Source organism: Nicotiana attenuata, unplaced genomic scaffold (assembly GCF_001879085.1).
Source record: "Nicotiana attenuata strain UT unplaced genomic scaffold, NIATTr2, whole genome shotgun sequence".
NCBI classification, from domain to species: Eukaryota; Viridiplantae; Streptophyta; class Magnoliopsida; order Solanales; family Solanaceae; genus Nicotiana; species Nicotiana attenuata.
In genome coordinates, this window is record NW_017670645.1 from 7,145 (window position 1) to 14,288 (window position 7,144).

The window sequence follows — 7,144 nt, forward strand, 5'->3', positions numbered from 1 at the left end:
GTTCTGTTGATTGATGTCGGGGACATTCAGGGTGACTGATAAGTTTGCCAAGTTGCGAACCTGCTCAAGCTCTCCTTGTAGCTCCAGTATCTTTTGCTCCAATCTCAAGACTAGATCATTTGGTGCCGGAGTACTCCGACCGTCTGAAGTTTCTGCGTTCTCAACATTCTCCTTTCTAATACCACTTAAGTCGTCCATTTTTATTTTTCCTTTGCCTTTTGTATTGCTTGGAGGAGGAGGAGGTGGAGGGCCTCTCGATCTGGTATGATACGCTGATGATGCCAGTATGAGTGAACCAACCTTAGGGAATGGGAATAATCAAAATAAAGGAAAAAACAAAAAAGGTAACAAGTTATTAAGGATTTTGAAGTGTTGAAGTATTTAAACACATATTGCGAGAATGTAAATTCGCTTCCTAATTTGGGAGCCTCGTCGTGCTCGAGGTAGGCCTAGCGACAAATAGATTTGGAGAACTTTAGATGCCAACCAATGCCTCATTTCATAATATGAAAAATAGATGAATCCCAAAATGATACTAAGACAGTAGAAAAATAAGTCACTACTGGCACTTGGCCTTATTACATTTTAGGAAAGCAAATAAATCTAGCCTATTTGGTCCCAGAAGGACCTTCCCTAGACTCGATTGTCTTGACTCCATCGTACAGGTCCCCCAGCTCGCGCAGACCCAGCAGCAACTAGGCTCTAGCCAGATGTCCTCCTTCAGTTCCTTCAGCGTTCTGGCAATCCTCAATCCTCTTTATGACTTTACCTTCCAGCTCCACTATTCCTCGCTCCAGATATTCCAACTTCCTATTGGAAGTGACTGCCATTTCTTTCCATTCTTCGATCAACCTCACATTCCTCTCATGTATTTCTCGGTGCTCATTCTCAGAGTCGTGGACCCTCTTGCGCAGCCTGTTGTATTTGATTTGAGCTTCAGCTTCTTCGTCTATGATTCTATTCCCTCGACCGGCTTTAGATTGTCTTCTAACCACGCCGGGTAGAGAGGTTCGCACCCTGCATGATACCTGTCAGGCTCAATGGTGTTCTTTTCCACAGTGATTTTGCAGTGCCACATGTGCTGGGCTTGGGACTTGTAAGGGACGTCGTCGTCTTGGATGTCTGCTCTGAAATGACTCATCTTGGCAACCCTTGGTACAACCTGTTTCTTGCTTGGTTGCCTCATAACTCGGATAGGGACATAAGGGTATATCCCTCTCAACCCAATCAGCACCAGGTGTGGAGCGTCCCTGGATCTGATGATGAATTCATCTGTTGGGAACCACTCAAAAGTCCATTGCACTTGCTCCTCGGTCAGATTGTCGAAGAACTCCACCCACTCTTTGGCACTTTCCGGCTGAGCAAACCTATCCGGAATGTAGGTCATCCGCTTAGGGTGATGGAAGGCAATATGGTCATTCCAAGCCCTTCGTGGAAATTCTTGGCGATACTGGCCCCTTTGAAGATGTTCTAATAACCACAACTGCAGCAATAGGTTACAACCTCGAAATGCTTGACCCCTCTTTGACAGCGCTCCAGAGCCCTGTAGATGTCGGCTATGATCATGGGGACTTTGGTGTATGTCTGTCCATTGATCCCTTCCATCAAAGTCTTGGCGACCATGGCTAACCTAGTGTGGATTCTTTCCCTTTTCATTGGGAATACTATCAAGCCCAAGAAGCACACAATGAACACAAACACTCTGCGGTGGATGTGTCCCAGAGAAGTGAGAGAGAGCTCGTCATGGAAGGTCCTGTATGACTTGCTATAGCCATACCTCTCGTACAAATATTCGAAGGGTATGTAAGATTCCTTCAGGCATCCCAAGTCAGCATTTTTCTTCAGCCCCATCATCTTAAAAAACCCTTTACCAGTACGGTTCTCTGGCACCAATAACTCGGGGCTATCCCAAGTCAATCCCGCAAGCCCTACAATTTCTTCTAGAAGTGGTGTCATTTCTATGTCGCCAAAACGGAACACAGCCCTTTCACTATCCCAGAACAAAGTGGCAGCCTCGATCAACCTATTGTTTGGCTCAATGTCTAGTAGAGAAGGTAAGTTGCCCAAGTACTTTCTTACGTGTTTCTTGTCACTTAAGGAAAGGTCCTCCCCCCAATCTAGTAGCAATGGTGGAATGTTGCTAACCATACCGAATCTGGGGACCTCATGCCTCATTTTTCTGCAAAACAAAAGGGTTAGTCCCTTGTCCCCCACCAAACTCGACTATTTATACATTCATGATTAGCATATTGGCATTTAGTTCTCCAAATTAATGCACAGAACGTGGTTGTGTCCGTTGGAATTATGGAAACCCCGGTGGACTTTTGGATAAGGCTTGTCTTAAAGGATTATTATGTGGACAACATATTAATCTGGCTAGGTTTGACCATGATGCATGCACAATTTTAATCAGAGTAAGGTTACTTTGGGGGTCTAGACTGGTACCCTCAAGCGGACAACTTGAAGGGGAAAGGCACGGAACAATCGACTGTACCGCTGATCGACTAGTTTTACCGCAAATAAGCCTTTCCGAATTTAAGGGTAATAAATTGGAAAAGCGCAGCCACTCATCAAGCGTTGCCATAGGATTTTGATATGCACGAGTGGAATATGATGTGGAGTATATGCAAGAATAATAGCATGTTGTCAAGTATTTGCACGTAAGAGAATAATAAATGCAGTATTTAAATAATTGAAAGACGGTTACAGAAGAAAACAAAGAGACAAGTCAGTTTCAGGAAAATAAAGAAATCATAAATGCTTAAAAAACAGTTAAATTCAAGCAAAGGAAAAGGGTACGTGGGATAGAGCATGCTTAAACTGATTCATAAAAATAAATTCGTTATGGTAAGAGCCTGAATATCCCCAGCAGAGTCGCCATGCTGTCGCGCCTCCTTTTTTCCTCCTCGCAGAGAACGTCCGGGTTTCGACATTTCATGGGGGAATAACTCTTTTCCTTTTGGGAATTGGGTATTTGAAGAGTCGCCACCTAACGAATTATGGTGCTTTAGGGCACCTTGAGCAATTCACTCATGGACTAGTTTGCATTACCAGAGATTTAGGGTAAGGGCTCGAAATAACCTTGAGGGGAAGGTGTTAGGCACCCCTCGCGGTCCACAACGGTGGTTCCCGGCCGAACTTATACTCATGTGAATTAGTCATTTTAACAGATAAACAGTTTTACCACGTACTTGCAAGTAAAGACATGTTTTGACATTCTAAGCACATGTATGATTCAAGTAATGAAACAAGGGAAAAGGTTTGAACAAGTTTCACATATATAAAGAAAAGTAAATTCATTTAAACAACGAGAGTAGGGAAAAGGGGGGTCCTAGGTTGGTTAGGCGACAGAATCACACCCACACAATACCTGGTAATCACTCCTCAATGAGGGGCTACACGTGACATTAGCGGCGTAGTCATCATATCCTTACTACCCAATTCCCTCCCCTTGGTCATAGCCTAAAGCGTTCTAGCAACCTTGAAAGATATCCTAGGCGTGCATTACCCGTCCCTTCCTTGTGGTCCTAGAGGTACTTAGGACATCTAATTTGGGTAGTTCTAGACTATCCTAAGGAATTTAAAGGAGAAAAGTCTAGGCGTCAATCAAAACAATTAGGACAGCATTTAAAGAGGGAACAACTAAAGGCTCACATTTACCTCCACAAACATAACAAGCAAGCACACGTCTCAAACAATAGTTTCAAGTATTTAAGAGAAAACCCTAGAACATGACATCTGGGTGAGCAGAGATTATACAGTACTGAATTAAGGCCAAAGTGTCAAGAACTGAATCCTACTTGCCTACTGATTCTTTTAAACCTGTTGAATGTGAGCAGTCTCAAATGACAAGGCGCAGTTTCATAGTTTATAGAGTTTTGGTCGCCCTACAAGTTTGCCTATGCGCATAATAGTGATGTCCTATGAGCATGATATCCATTATTGAACAGGGATGCAGTAAAACTGTAAACAGTTTCAAACGGGCGATTTGAATCCTATAGGCATGCTTTCTACCGATATTGATTGAGAAACGAGTAGGTTAGTTAATCTGATTCAGAACTTGCAAGCGTGAGTTAAAGTTAGGTTGATTTTAGATCCTATAGGCATGATTTTTATTAAAGTCGTTTTAATCCTATAGACATGATTTCTAAGATGAATTTGAATACATGCTGTAAGGGAAACTGAACTCCATTATTTTACACCCTATAGGCATGATATCTTATTATAGAGTTGATTTAGATCCTATAGGCATGGCTTCTAATTGTGTGAAAGTAAAGCATGCAGAATTCACCAAAAAGTAGGTCTTATAGGCATATTATCTAACAAACATATTTTTGAATTGAAGTAGACCCTATAGGCATGTTATCTACCCGAGTTTTACCCACAATATGCAGCTACTCACCCCTTTTCACTAATCACCCCAAATGTTTGTTTACAATAATTATTACAGACCAATAAATTGAATAAAAAAGTACATAAATAAATAGAAATTAATCTATAGGGAGCCTGCAGTAGGCCCAAATGATTTCCAAGCCTCCAGTAGTCTCAAATGCCAAAGTTCCATAGCCAAATTTCATGTCTAGGTGCGTCAGAGTTCCCTAAGGACCCTAAGGATCCCGGGCAGTGCTCACACCTAGACCTTTTCTCAAATAATAACTGATTTAGGTGCAGTTTGGAAAGGCCAACTCTGACATGCCAGAGTTCAGAGAGATCTCAAGGGTCTCAAGGCAGTACACATATCAGAGGGGCAGAACCTAGTAATCCAAGAGTAAAGTGAGAGTGCTTGACATAGTTTTGAAAAGGTTTTGAAAATAGTGTAGAGATGACTCTAGGAGTGAAATGGTTTTCTGAAACAGGAAATAGTTTGGTGGTAAAAGACAGTTTGAGAAGAATACCAAAACTATTTTTGAAAACACCAGATAATCAATTGGTCATAAAATATCCAGATTCAGAAACACTCAACAAATAGATCTCACATGGGGATAAAGGGATTGGGGCACATAAGAGTCACATACAGTCAACAACTGCATAGAATACTTAGGGTCTTAGAGACTTATCAGGCTAGTCATTGGCAATAAATAGTTAAGGCAGAAATCACAGATGTGATATAGAAAGCCCAACATGATCACTTAATTAAGTGATTAAACAGATATTCACAAACAGGCTGGTGAAGTATCAGATAACTAAGTGAAGTGTAGACATGCTAATCATACATTGAACAGGACAGAGTTTAGACATGCTAGGCAAAGAAGTAAGCAGGAAGACAGGTTGAATTCATAGCTGATGAATTAGTGCGGGAATGAAACACATAGGGTTTGGGTTTCAAAATTTTACTAGAGACATACCAGTTGAAGGAAAGAGTGCAGAATATAAAGCAGATATAGTTCCAATATCTAGCCTTGACTTTCAGCCGGCTAGACCAGTGAATATCACAAGTAACACAGAACAAAAGAGAGCTTTAAAGTGTAAGCGTGTTTTGTGAACTAATGTTCGTGTCTGAAGTGAAAATAGGAGGGAGTTTATATAGTAATCCAGAGTTAAACAAAATAAGGTAAAGAATCAATTAAGTAGCAACTAAGGAAATTTACAGAATCAATCACATGTAAAATCAGTAAGTCTTCCCTTTAATCGAGGGAGAATCAATTGGTAAAAGCAGGACATATACTTAAGGAAGGAAATCGAGTACAGAGTAGGTAATTAGGGGCGAATGCACATGGGTCTCAATTTAAGGAAACAATCAGTAAGAATCAGCAAAATAACAAATAAGGCAAGGGAAAATTAATTAAGGTAAGCAGTTCAATTAAATCGAGTAGAGAGGTAAGAATCAAAAGTTATGTTAATGAAAAGTGTTCAAATCAAACCAAGAAATAAGGACTTCAGAATAATCAAGGGTTCAATCAAAGAGAAAATCACGTAAAGAGTCAGCAAGTATCACAAATAACTTAAATAAAGCAAGGAATAATAGTCAGAATGAACATAGACATAGAGGATCAGTAGAAAAGTTGAACCAAGAACTTAGTAGAGGCATATTAGGATAAGAAAATCACGAGACATTTAAATGGCTAAAGAGAAATCACAAGAACCAAGGCAAGAACAAAGGCAATACACAAGTGACTCAGAAACCAAACAAAAATGTCAAAAAATTAGGGTTTTTAGTATAAACGAGTTAAGGTTGCAGCAAACTTACGAAATCAGTCAAAACATATAAGAAGTAGAAGATCAAACACTCAAAAATTACCAAATGTTTTGGAAAAAGAAATTTCAGGAAACCCTAGTTTGGAGAAAGATAAAAAATCACTCGAACATTATACGATTCTTGTAAAGAATCACAAGGTTATTGTAAAACTCATATGAAATAAGTCCAAATCATCTCAGATCTGTACAGATCTAAGAGGTTCAGAAGAAAAAATTAGGATTTCGAGGAGAACAACACAGAGGTGAAGAAACATGCTTAGAAACCCATATATCATAGTCGATGTAGGACGATCTTACTCGGAATCACACTGGAACAGCCTGAAAAAGGCGAGAAAGGGGCCATAGATGCAAGCCAACTAACCATGGTCCCTTGAGGACCCTGGAGATGGCAATACCAACGTGAGAGAGGTTACTAGAGGCCTGGGGGTGGTGAGAAACCACCATAGATAGCCATAGATGAGTGATAGTGAGGTCCGATTAGGGTTAGGTTTGAGAGTATTTAAGAGAGGAGAGGGATTTTAGGGCCGCGGATGGTTGGAAATGAAAGGGTTTGGGGGTCGTTTGGGACTAAAAAAGGAAGGGGCTGTTTGTGGCCGTTGAAATCTATGATCAACGGCCGAGATTGAAAGGGTTTTGGGGCGGGATCGGGTATTAGGGTTTGGGCTGGATAAATTTAAATTGAAATTGGGCTGGTATTGGGTTGAAATAGGACTAAATTTGAAATAAAAATAGGCCAGATTTTAAATAGCCACTTTTAATAACTAAATAATTTATAAAAAATAATAAACGAATTCCAAAAAATATCTTTGTGTACTAAAAATATTTAAAATAGTTATTTAACATTTTAAAAATATGGGAGACCATTTTATACATAAATAATGTAATTATACATTGATATGGGCTATTATTGCAAAGATATGCAATTTAGCCTAAAAATGTAAATGTAACT